We start from the raw sequence: 13993 nt of genomic DNA, 5'->3' as shown, positions 1-13993 counted from the left end.
TCTCATTTGGAGTATTCATTAACCTGCAAAATGAATCCAAGTTCATGATATATTGCAAGTAACAATTCAGTATGATGTTGCTTTATCTAATATCAACATAAGTGAGTGAGAAGGAAATGATTCATAGGTCATTTTTATGTGCTTGTCTTAAATAATACATAGTATTTTTAGAATGTGAATTAAACCAATATATTAAGTAAAAGCTACACAGGTGATAATGAAAAATACAGGTCTATAAGATATAAAATTTCATTGAAACATACCAAAATCACAAGGTTTACCTTGTCATTGATTCATCCAGGAAGACATTTTCACTTTTCAGACAAGATCACCCACACCTTCAGGTCTAGAAGCTGGGAGGATTAAGTCTGCATATGAAAGCATGACTTAATTTGGAGTTGTTAGCATATTAAATTCAATCTTACAGAGTTATACACTGAAAATAATAATGAGTACTTTGGATTGTTTTCAGTGAGTACAGTGCTAATCGCGTACTCTCATTAACTATACAGTTTCTCATCTGTCTACAAATACAAACTTTATTGGGTAAAGGAGAGAAAATAAAACTAAGTCCTTTACCCATAGAGATAAATTACTTTCTTCTCCAGTCTCAGAGAAACAAAATCTTATAGGCATTTTCTTCTCAGATAGGCCAGAACTGTTGTACCTTGTTGAATTAATATAGTCATAGCTGCAGAGATATGGATGCTAATACAGTCTCAGTGATGTGGTCTAATTCAACACAGTTACATGGCAAAAGAAGATTCTTTCCTCCACAAGCATTCACTTTATCCTCACTTCACATATCCATCCTAAACTCAGATGCCAGTCATGGCTGGGAAAGGCAGTGCAATACTCTCACTCAATCCATGACTGAGTTACTTGAGCATCATCGTTGTACTGGCTGCATAGTACTTGAAAGTTTCTTTTTTTTTTTCTTAATTCAGGATATTATGAGGCTACAAATATTTTGGTTACATGAAATGCATTTGCCTCGCTCATGTCAGGGCCACAAGCATGTCCTGCCCCCATACAGTGTGCCCCGTCTCCATTAGCTGTGGTTTTACCTACTCCACTTGCACTACCCACTGTTCCACCCCCTCACTTGACCAGCACCCAGTGAGTATTACTACCATATGAGCACCTTACTGTCAATCAACTAGTACCAGTTTGATGGTGAGTACACGTGGTGCATGTTTTTCCATCCTTGTGATACTTCACTTTGAAGGATGGGCTCAGTCTCTATCCAGGATAATACAAGAGGTGCTAGACCACCATTGTTTTGTTTTTATTTCAGCATATTTTGGTGGTACAGAAGTTTAGTTTACGTATATTGCCCTTGCCCCACCCCGAGTCAGAGCTTCAAGCATGTCCATCCCCCAGATGCACTCATTATGTATCTATACACCCATCCCCTCCCCCCAGCTCCCCAACACCTGATTAATGTTATTCCTACATTGTTTTTTGTAGTTGAGTAGTATTCCATGGTATACATATACCAATTTTATTAATCCACTCATGTATTGATGGACATTTGGGTTGTTGCCACATCTTTGCAATTGTAAATTGTGTTGCTATAAACATTCTAGTGCACATGTCTTTATTATAGAATGTGATTTGTTCCTTCAATAGATGCCTAGTAGTGGGATTGCTGGATTAAATGGTATTTCTATTTTTACCTCTTTGAGGTATCTCCAAATTAACTTTCCACAGGCGTTATACTAATTTGGAGGCCCACCAGCAGTGTAAGAGTGTTCCAATCTCTCTACATCCATGCCAGCATTTTTTATTTTGTGACTTTTTGATAGAGGTCATTCTCACTGGAGTTAGGTGATGTTTAATTGTACTTTCGATTTGCATTTCCAGAATGATTAGAGATGTTGAGCACATTTTTATATGTTTGCTGGCCATTCCTGTCTCTTCTTTTGAAAAGTTTCTGCTCATGTCCTTTGCACATTCATTGATGGGATTGTTTGATTTTTTTCTTGTTGATTTTCTTAAGTTCTATATAGATTCTTGTTATCAGCCCTTTATAAGATGTGTAGAAAGCAAGTACTTTCTCCCTTTCTGTAGGTTGTCTATTTGCTCTAAGGACAGTTTCCTAGGCTGTGCAGAAGCTTTTTAATTTGATCAGATCCCATTTGTTTATTTTTGTTGCTGCTGTGATTGCTTTGGGGCTCTTTTTCATAAACTCTTAGCCTAGTACAATGTCTAAAGGAGTTTTCCCCACATTTTCTTCCAGAATTCTTAAGGTTTCACGCCTTAGGTTTAAGGCTGTTATCCAATGTGAGTTCATTTTTGTGAGAGGTGAGAGTTGAGGATCCAGTTTCAATCTTCTGCATGTGGACATTTGGTTTTCCCAGCACCACTTATTGAATAGAGATTATCTTCCCTAATGTATATTATTGTCTTCTTTGTTGAAGATTAGATGACATTGTGATGATGATTTTATATCTGGGATCACTGTACTATTCCAAAGGTGTATATCGCTGTTCTTGTGCCAGTACCGTGTTGTGTTGGTTACTTTAGCCTCATAGTAAAGATTGAAGTCTTGCAGACAGATCCCTCCCAATTTTTGTTTTTGCTTGTGATGTTTTTGGCTTTAGGAGGTCTTTTCTGGTTCCAGACTAAGCATAGAATTATGTTTTCTAAATATGAAAAATGATGGTGAAATTTTGATAGGCATTGCATTAATTCTATAGATCACTTTAGGTAGAACGGACATTTAACAATAATGATTCTACCAATCCATTAGCATGGTAGGGATTTCCATTTGTGCAGATCTTGTACAATTTCTTTTCTCAGTATTTTGTAGTTCTCCCTATAAATATCTCTCACCTCTTTCCTTAAATACATTTCTAAATATTTAAATTTCTTCGATGCTATTTTCAAAGGTATTGTGTCTTTGATTTGATTTTCAACTTGACTGTTATTGGCAGATATGGATGTCACTGATTTGTGTGCATTAATTTTGTATCCTGAGACTTCACTGAATTTGTTTGTCAATTCCAGGAGTCTCTTGGCTGAGTGAGGCCTTGAGATTTTCTAGATATAATAGCATATTATCAGCACAAAGTGAGAGTTTGACCCCTTCTGGCCCATTTGGACACTCTTAATTCCCTTCTCTTCTCTGCTTGTTCTGGCAAGGACTTCCAGTACTATGTTGAATAGAAGGGGAGATAGTGGGCATTCTTGTCTGGTTCCAGTTCTAAGTGGGAATGCTTTCAGTTTTTCCCCATTCAATATGATATTGGCTGTGGATTTGTCATAGATGGCCTTAATAATTTTAAGGAATGTTCCATCTATACCTATTTTGTAGAGGATTTTTATCATGAAAGTATACTGGATTTTATCAAATGCTTTTTCTGTATGTATTAAGAGAATCATATGGTTGTTGTTCTTGCTTTTATTTACACAGTGAATTACATTTATACATTTGTGTATGTTGAACCAGCCTTGCATTTCTGGGATAAAGCCCACCTGGTCCTGGTGAATTATTTTCTTGATGTGCTATTGAATTCGGATTGTAAAATTTTCTTTGAGAACTTCTGCATGTGTATTCATGAGGGTTATTGGTCTGTAGTTTTCTTTTTTTTGCTACATCCTTTCCTGGCTTTGGTATCAAGGTGATATTGCCTTCGTAGAATGAGTTGGAGAGGATGCCATCTTTCTCACTGTTGTCAAATAATTTCTGCAGTATATGTATGAGTTCTTCTTCGTATGTTTGGTAAAATTGGGATGTGAACCCATCTTGTCTGGAACTGTTTTGGGGGGAAGACTTTTTTTTGCTGCTCCAATTTCTATGCTTGATATTGGTCTTTTCAGGCATTCTATTTCCTTCTGCTTGAGCTTAGGGAGGTTGTGTGTTTCCAAGGATTTGTCCGTTTCATTCACATTTTGTAGCTTTTGGGCATATAGATTTTTCTAGTATTCAAAGATAATTTTTTTGTATTTCCATGATGTCTGTAGTGACTTCTTCTTTTTCATTTCTGATTGAGTTTATTAAAGTCCTTTCCTTTCTGGTTCTTGTCAATCTAGCAAGAGGGCTATCAATTATGTTTATCTTTTCCAAAAATCAGCTTTTTGTTTTATTGATCTTCTGTATAGTTTTTTTATTCTCAATTTCATTTAGTTCTGCTCTAATCTTAGTTATTTTCTTTCTTCTGCTAGGTTTACAATTAATTTTCTCTTCCTTTTCCAGTTCCTTGAGAAGATTTATTAGTTTGTTGATTAGCTTTCTGACTTTTGGATGTGAGCATTTAATGCTATTAGTTTTCCTCTCAGGAATGCTTTTGCTGTATCGCACAGGTCTTGATAGCCTATGTCCCCATTATCATTTAATTCAAAGAATTTTTTATCTCCATCTAAATGTCTGCCTTCACCCAGCAGGCATTAAGCAATAGATTTTTAGTTTCTATGATTTTGTGAAGTGGTGAGCATTTCTGCTGGAATTGATCTCTAGTTTTATACCACTGTGGTCTGAGAAGATACATGGTAAAATCTCTGTTTTTTAAAATTTGTTGAGGTTTGATTTGTGGCCTAGGATGTGGTCTATTTTGGAGAAAGTTCCATGAGTTGATGAGAAGAAAGTATATTTGGCTTTATTTGGGTGGAATGTTCTGTAGATGTCTGTTAGACCCATTTGTTCTAGAGCTCTGTTTAAGTCCATTATTTCTTTGCTCATTTTTTGTTTGTAGGATCTGTCCATTTCAGACAGTGGGGTGTCAAAATCCCCTGCTACTATGTCATTACTGTCTTTCATACTATTACTAGATCATGGAAATATACTTTCTTCTTGCCAACTATATACAGCATTTGCCAAAACTTTGTGATCTCCACAACTTTATATCTCTAACATGCAATTTCTACGCATAGTAACTAAATGAAATTCTTACTTTTTGTCCTTAGTGTCACTTTCCAGAAGGTCCTAAAAACCCTCCTAACTTTTCCTTGATAGAGGACTCTGTTTCTCCATTTCTCCAACCTTCCTCATTGTTGAAGATCGATCACATTTCAAACATTTAAAACAATCAATCCATATTCAAAAAATCAAAATTAATATAAAAATTGTGATGGGCAAAATATTAAATTTTTAAATAAATACAGAATATCTGAATGTACTCTTAAACAAAAAAATGTCATTCAGTAATTTAATAACCATAGGTTAATGGGCAACCTTAAATTAATTTAGGTTACCATATTATGTATTTTAAGTGGACATTCAGCATATTGACATCAAGTGCATTCACATTACTTTATAATGATCAACAATATCCATCTATGAAACAATTTTTACCTCACCTAACTGAAGCTCTGTAACTATTGAACATTCTTCCCTGCCCAGCTCTGAGCAACCACCATTTTTCTTTCTGTCTCTATAAATGTGGTTGCTCCAGGAACCTCACATAATGAAATCATACATTATTTGTTTTCTTCTGACTGGGTTATTTCACCTCTAATAATGTCCTCAAGTTCATCCATGTTGTATCATGTGTAAGAATGCCCTTCATTTTTAAAGATGAATAATACTTCATTGGATATATACACCCCATTTTGTTTATTCATTCTTTCAGCTGTGGCCATTGTATTGCTTCTAGTGACTTCAGCTATATATTTGAGTATCGATTTAATGCAGTGTTTGATAACAGATGTTAGGTATTTTATTTTAATGAGATAAACATATATAGCATAAAATATAGCAATTTCAAATAATCATCTGTTTAAACATGCAAGAGAGGTTTATGTGTTTTCAGAGAGAAATTTCAACAACTGAAATGACTTTTCAGCTTAGGAAATACAAGTTCTTATTGGGTTATTTTTACTAGTGGTTAAGTAATTTTTAAAATTTGGTATCATTGTCTCTTAACATTTCAATGGGTATAGATGATACTTTTATTTTTTATTTTTAGGTGAAATAATTTAAAAAAATAAGATCAGTTTTGTATGGATCTAATTGCTCATCATGCTTTAGCATTTAGACTAATCTGAAGTTTAACTAAATTTGTCAAATAAAATGAGTTGAAGGTAATTATATTTCTCTCAGATGTGATGTTCAATTATTTGCCTTATTAAAATCATACCCAATATTTACATATTAGAGCAGTGACATAATTTGCCACTAATTAAAGAATTTATAAATCTACAATAATGATTACCTGGGAAAATTCCTTAAGATATATCCATGGATAGATGTGTGGTTAAGATTTAAAGAAATTAAATTATCATACAAATAGAATATCTGCAATGTTATTTAAAGGAGAATTGAACCTGAAAATTGACTAGTGTAAGAGTGAGAAAATTTGCTACCCTGGGGAAAAATATTTTCTTTTTTTTTTTTTCTTCATTATGGCTTCAGAAAGCAGGAGAATTTTAAAATATGTTTTCTTCTGTTTTCAGATTCTCTTGTTTAAAAGGGTGATAAAATCGTGACATCTTTACTTTATATTTCATTGATCTTTTTTCAATGTTAGTAGTAGGCACACATGTTCCATTTTTTTTCTCATCAGGAATTCATTGATTAATCATAGAACAACTAGAACACTGTCTATAATATCCCATTCTGCACTTTTCTGATCCCTGTTCACAAAACTTAATATTAAAACTGTATATCTTTAACCCAGGATTCTTAAATAATTAATCAATCTGTTCTGTCAAAAATAAAATAGTAACAGCAAAATCATTTATTTGACAGAATTTACAGTTTATTACAAAAGTTTCAGCTCAATGACTTTGTCAAAAAGCATGTTTTATTTCTTCTCATTATGGAATGGATAGTAGACAGAATTTTATTATCCATTCTAAAATACATACAGTGGTATAATTGTGGATTTTCTGAATTTCAAACTTCATAAGCAAATTATTAAATATTAGTGGATTGAGTTGGGTTATCATGACTTACTCATGAAGATAAAAATCACGATGTCTTCATGGGCTGAATGTCCTCTCTGTGCAACATCTTCTTCTTGTCCCTCTTGGGGTAGAGAAGAAATCTTCTAGCGTGGCTGTGTTGGATTCTCTCCTATCAGAGGCTAGGACATACTATGAGGGGTGTGTCCAATTTTTTTTCCCTAAATATACTCTTTTATTAAATAGTCAGAGTTGTATAAATTTGATGCTTTGGATACCAAAGATATTTAATTTTCACAGACATTTTATAGATCCCTGGAATTTCAGTATACTTCCTGCATGCTTTCAGAAAGCTGTGATTTATTAAATCAAGAGACAATAATTTAGAAACAAAAATAAAATGTAAATAGATGATCTTGTAAAGGGATGATGTTGGAAAATCCATTAAGAAGTGAAGTAATGTCATTCTGGCCTTACTTGCCTGTAGATTTGTAGGAACGGAGCATTAAACATGGTCTTATTGAGAGACCAGCTCTTGTCAAAGACAGTAGTTCAAATGAAATAAAGCCATGGTAGAATCCAGCTACTTTTTCTTTTATTGAACTAAAGTCAAAAAAAATTACTGCTACATTGTAAGTATAAATATTTTTCCATCCATGTAATGTAATTGCATTTTATTTTTATATTTTATATCTTGGCATCTGTGTAATAAAGTCAGTGCTACAGCAAAAACATTAAAAGCACATTGCATTCATTTTTGCCAGGCACTTTGGAGTTGGATTTTATTTGGGGCTGCAGCTCATTAATTTGCTATTGTTTGTTCTTGTTTTTTTTTTGTTGTTGTTGTTGTTTGTTTTTATATATAGCCTGCCATCCTTGGAGTGCAGTCCACTCTTTTATAAGTTCTGTGACCTCTGGTTTCTCTACTAGGATATACAAATCTTAGATCCACAACTGTGAACATGACATTTTAAAAAATGTCTCATGAAATTGAAGATGGGAAAAGTTGTTTGCCCTTGACAAAATATGAGCTATTGTAATTGCTTGATCCAGGTAAGTTCCAGTTGTCATTTTGCTTATTAGAAGGTAAGCCCTCTGTAGATTTTAGTACACTTCTGCCTTTGGATCTTGAATCTAAGCAAAGTGGCAAATCCTATTCTGATTAGATTTTTCAGTATTGATCATATGTGTGCAGTCTGTATTTAAAGTCAAGTTGTCTCATTTCCTGTGAAAAACCCCAGGCTCTTAAAAAGAAGAAGAAGACTGAAAGAAAAATGAAATAAAAATTTTATATCCCTAAAATACAGTAACCAAAATTTAATAGAAAACTTTCATTGCAGTTCAACTCAATATCAAAGTGGAAACAAGAGATGGAAAAGTCTGTGAATTTAAGGATAGATAATGATCAGGGTTTCCTCGGGGACAGTTTCTATTGGCTTAAATTTTTGTATGAGTCATATATTTCTATATCTTTGTAGGACACAAAATTTCAGTTTAAAACTGCATATTTCAAATAATGTAAGGTGGCAACTGTGGAAATCAACTCCACCAACACTCTCAGTTTGCTGCCATCTGTGGCTGCACACTATACCTCTTTTTCTTTCTTTATTAATTTTTCTCAACTAGTTCTGTAAACTCTGTATTCTTTATTATGTATGATAGTGAACTTTCTGCTTGGTTAGTTAGTGGTCACTTAGTGATTGAAAATGATTTTCTTAAATGCCTGAAACCAACAAATTTCTCAGTCTTTGCTGAAGGTTTCTGTATGAGTGTTAGGCACATGTGTATTTTATTTTATTTTATTTTATGTTTAATTTCAGAATATTATGGGAGTACATTCATTCTGGTTATATATAATGGCTTTGACTCTCCCAAGCCAGAACTACAAGTGTGCCCTTCCCCCATACAGTGCACTCCACAACCTTTAGTTGTGAGTTTACTCACCGCCACCACCTTCCTTTCACCTAACTGGCACCCAATGAATATTACTTCCATGTGAGCACCTTAGTGTTGATCTGTTAGTACCAATTTGATGGCGAGTACATGTGGTGCTTGCTTTTCTATTCTTGTGATACTTCACTTTGAAGGAGGGTCTCCAGCTCTATCCAGGATAATATAAGAGGTGCAAGATCATCATTGTTTTTTGTAGTTGAGTAGCAATCCATGGTATACATATACCAAATTTCATTAATCCACTCAAGTGTTGATGAGCACTTGGGTTGTTTCCACAACTTTGTGATCGTGAATTGTGCTGCCATAAACATTCCAGTGCATGTGTCTTCATTATAGAATGTCTTTTTTTTCCCTTTGGGTAGATGCCTAGTAGTGGAATTGCTGGATGAAATCGTATTTCTATTTTTAGTTCTTAGAGCTATCTCAAAATTACTTTCCACAGGGGTTGTACTAATTACTAATTTGTAGTCCCAAGAGCAGCGTAAGAGTGTTTCTATCTCTCCACATCCACACCAGCATTAGTTGTTTGGGGACTTCTGGCAATAAAGGGAATTGAGTCTAAAGGGTAAAGGAACATTTGAGAACATTTCCCCAAAGAGAAAATGTCAAGAAAATGGATTTATCAAAAATAACCAAATAGAAATCCTGGAGTTTAGAAATATAATAATCTAAAATTAATAAAATACTGTAGCAGCTCGACAGTAGTTTTCAACTGGCACAACAAAGATTAACTGACGCTGAAGACAAATGGGCTAAAATGAAATAGATGAACTATAACCAGTGGTGAAGAGGTTGTGGAGAAACTAGAGCCCTTATGCATTTCTGATGGGAATGTAAATTGGTGCAGCTCCATTGGAAGACAGTGTGGTGTTCACCAAAATGTTTAATGTTCAGTTACCATATGATGTAGCAATTGCACTGTATATAACAAAGAATAAATATCTGAAACTTGTACACCAATGTTCATAGCAGCATTGTTCTTAACAGCCAAAAATTGAAAATGAGCCAAATGTCCATTGACTTATGAGCAAATCAATAAAATGTGATACATCCATTAAAAAAGATACAATAGTAATCATCCAATCTAAAAAGAAAATGAAAACATTCAAAAACTAAGGAAAAAAGCTTTATGGTCCCATGGAGGGTCTTCTGGAGCAATAAGATAATTTTTTTTTTCGTTAAACTCTGATGGTGAGTAGGAAAATAGTGTAGTGCAAAAAACATTTTAACAAATACTGACTGAAAACTTACTGAATAACCGATCTTCACTGAAAAATCTAAGACTGAAACAAGGAATGTGGTCTTTCTCTGAAGCAGATGTGAACCATCATAGGCTGAGAAATGGTTCCCGAGAATAGCAAGTCCTAATTCCTGAATCCTGTGACTCGTACCTTATTGGGTAAAGTCTCTGGAGATGTGATTAAATTAAAGATCTTGAGGTGAGATTACCATGGATTATAGGCACGGTCCCTAAATACCATTACCTCTTGCCTTACAAGAGGGATGTTTAGTTATGTCAGAAATCACTCCCAACTCTCCCCCACTATCTCTTATGTGGGTTGTCTGATTCTGGAAACTAAATTGATACCAGGCAGATTAACAAGAGAAAAGCATATAAATGTTATTAGTTTTGCACATACATGGGGACTTCACAAAGAAAATGTTCTTGGAGGAAGTGGCCAAAGCAAGATCCTTTTATTCTTTTTAGACAAAGAATGATAAATATGGGAAGAAATGACAGGGCAAAGAAACTCTGGCAAGGGAAAATACATTTCTGGGTGAGTCACTAGGACATGTATGTGAGGGTGCAAAAACAGTAGAAGGCAATGGTTACTTCATTAAGGATATTTATTCAGGTTTATTGCTGCCCTCAAGTCCCAGTCTCTGATGATAAGAGCTATTTTCTCAGGATGTTATATGGATAGTACCACTTTCTGACTTGCGGCATGAAGGAAGTGTTAAACTGATAGCCCTTTCCAAAACAACAATTTCTCCATATTTTCATCTCAAAATAATCATTATGCCAATTTGGCATATTTTTTGGATGGCATGTCCTTTACTCCTGAAGATGTAAAGGAAATTTTGAGTTAGACAAAAGAGAAGGTGATGTGACCACAGAGGCAGAGATTGGAGTGATCCAGACAAAAGAAGAGGGACTATGACAGTCATCAGTGCAGGAAGAGGTAAGACCTGATTCTTCTCTACATCTTCTGGAGGGAGCACAGCCACGCTGACACCTTTATTTCAGCCTTGAGATACTAGTTGTGCACTTCTGATGCCAGACCCATGAGAAAACAAATTTCTGTGTTTTAAATCCTGAGATTGTGGCAATTTGTTTTAGCATACACAGGAAAGCAATATATAAATTTTGAGAATCACTGAGGGAGTCTGACACTCATTATGAATGATTTTGAAGAAGAAAAAGAAAAAAGAATGATAAGGAGGAAGATCAAGAGGAGGAAGAGGAGGATGCAGGCATTATATACAGCAAAGACAAAGTGGTGAAATCATCAAGATGAGATAACAATTGTAAATATGGATTCACCTAGTATGTGTTTCAAGAAATTTGCCAGTTTCCTCTAAGATATTAAATTCATGGCCCTAGGTTCATTTGTAGTGTTCTTTGTTATCCTTTTATTCTCAATGTGATAATTTGTGATGTCTCTCATTGTTCAGGGGATAGCTTGGCTAAGGTTGTATGAATTTATTGATCTTTCCAAATAATCAGTTTTTATTTTTCAGATTTTTTCAAATGCTTTCATGTTTTCAATGTCATTGATTTGTATTTTTTTTTTTTTAATGACTAACTCTGTCACCCTGGGTAGAGTGCAGTGCTATCATCACAGCTCACTACAACCTCAAACCCCTGGGCTCAAGCAATTCTCTTACTTCAACCTCCCAAGTAGCTGGGACTACAAGTGCACACCACTAGCTGATTTTTCTATTTTAATAGAGATGGTGTTTTGCTCTTGCTCAGCCTGGTCTCAAACACCTGAGCTCAAGCCATCCAGCTGTCTTGGCCTTCCAGAGTGGTAGTAATACAGGAATGAGGCACTATGCCTGGCTGATATCTTGTTTTTATTTAAATATAACTTTTCTTCTACTTGCCTTATACTTAAATTGTTCTACTTTCTCTGTTTTCCTAAAGTGGAAAATCAGTTTATTGATTTCAGATTTTCTTTACAAATAGATGAATTTAATGCTATAAATTTCCATCCCTTCTTCTTTCTCTGTGTTACTACAAAATTAGATAATTGGTGTTAACGTTTAGCTCAATTTTTTTAAAGATCCCTCTTGAGATTTCTGCTTTGGTCCATGAATTTTCTGAGGATTGTGTTGACAGGTACACAAAAAGATGCTCACTTTCACTAATTATCAAGAAAATGCAAACTGTGCCACAATGGGTTATTATCTCACACACATTGGAATGACTGTTATCAGAAAGAAGAAATATAACATAAGTTGGGAAGTATATGGAGAAAAGAGAATCCTTAAACAATGTTGGTGGAAAGGCAAATGGTATAGCCACTATGAAATCACTAAGCAGGTTTCTCAAAAAATTAAAAATTGGACTACTCTATGATACAGGAATCCTACTTTGGGGTACATATGAGAAAGAAATGAAATCAGTATGACAAGGGAATATCTACAGTCCCATTTCTTTATACCATTTTTCAAAATAGTCAAGATATGAAATAACCTATATGTGGACTGATAGAGGAATGGATAGAGAAAATGTGGTACAGATATACAATGAGATATTCAGCCTCAAAAAGAAGGAAATTCTGCCATTTGTGACAATGTAGATTAACCTGGAAGACATTATGGTAAATGAAATAAGCCAGACACAGGAAGATAAATACTGCCTGATCTCACTTATATGTGGAAATATAAAATGTCAAACATGTAGAAACAAATGGTAGACTTGTGGCTTCTATGAGCTGGAGAAAGGGGGAAATGAGATGTTAGTGAACTGATAAAAAGTTTCAGTTATGTAAGTTAAGTTCTCTACAACAAAATGTGTATAGATAGCAATATTGTATTGTATGCTTATCAGTTGCTAAGAAGAAAAATCGTAAATGTCATAAGAACAAAAATATTATATCAATGTAAGTGATTGATGTGTTAATCAGGTATATTTGGGTGAATATTTCACAATGTCTATGTACGTCAAATTATCAAGTTGTATCACTGAAATACATATGATTTTACTTCTAAATTATGCCTCAATAATATTGGGGAAAAGTGTTGTTTATTCCTTAATATTTGGGGATTCTTCCTCTATCTTTATGTTGTTGATTTCTACTTTGATTCCATTATAGTCAAAACATAGTGTGATATCTACTTTTATAAATGTTATGGTATGCTTTATAGCACAATATAAGAAGTTTCAAGATATTTCTTCTCATGTTTTTATAATGTATCCTTAGAGGATGATAGGTTGTTTTTTTTTTTTTCCATTTTGGAACATGTCAGAATTCTGGAGGTAATTGGACTATATATGAGGTATTTAACTGATGACTGGTGTGCTCTTATTCTGATTCTAGATTTTTATTTAACTTTTTCCACACTTGCTTCATATAATTTATTGATAAACTGAGTAAACAATTCAGACAGGAATTAATCCACCTAATTAATTAATACATTTATCTAGGTTTAGAAACTATTAACCAAAAAGGATGTTTACTGTGATTGTGAGAGGATTTCAATTTCTAGAACTTTAATAAAGGAAAAAATATGTCAAAAGTACATGTTCTAAATTAAACAGTGATTATGCCCTCTCTTCCAATATGTCAAGTGTCATATTCTAGAACTCTCTGAAGGTTCCTTAGTAAATTCTGGTGAAAGGCAAATGAATTTATTTACTGAAACTAAAAGATGAAGAGCAGGGCAAAAATGAATTTGAGGTGCTGGAAAGTGGTTTGAGATTTAATTTGGTGTAATTATGTACAGATTGTGAATGTAATGCTTTTTGAAACTGTCTCCAAATTTAACAAATAAAGAATGAGAGAATGACATGGCCAAACAACCAGAATTCAGGGCTGATTTCTTCTTCTTGGACCTGTTTCACAGCCCCCAGGCTCCCTGGCTTCTCTTTGTTCTCACCATGCTGGAGCTTCTGGTCCTTTTTGGCAACACCATGGTCATCCTCCTCATTCAGACCTACCCACTTCTTCACTGCCTCATTTTTTTT

This window comes from Eulemur rufifrons, chromosome 13, assembly GCF_041146395.1.
Source record: "Eulemur rufifrons isolate Redbay chromosome 13, OSU_ERuf_1, whole genome shotgun sequence".
Lineage (NCBI taxonomy): Eukaryota > Metazoa > Chordata > Mammalia > Primates > Lemuridae > Eulemur > Eulemur rufifrons.
This window is presented reverse-complemented; position numbering follows the sequence as displayed.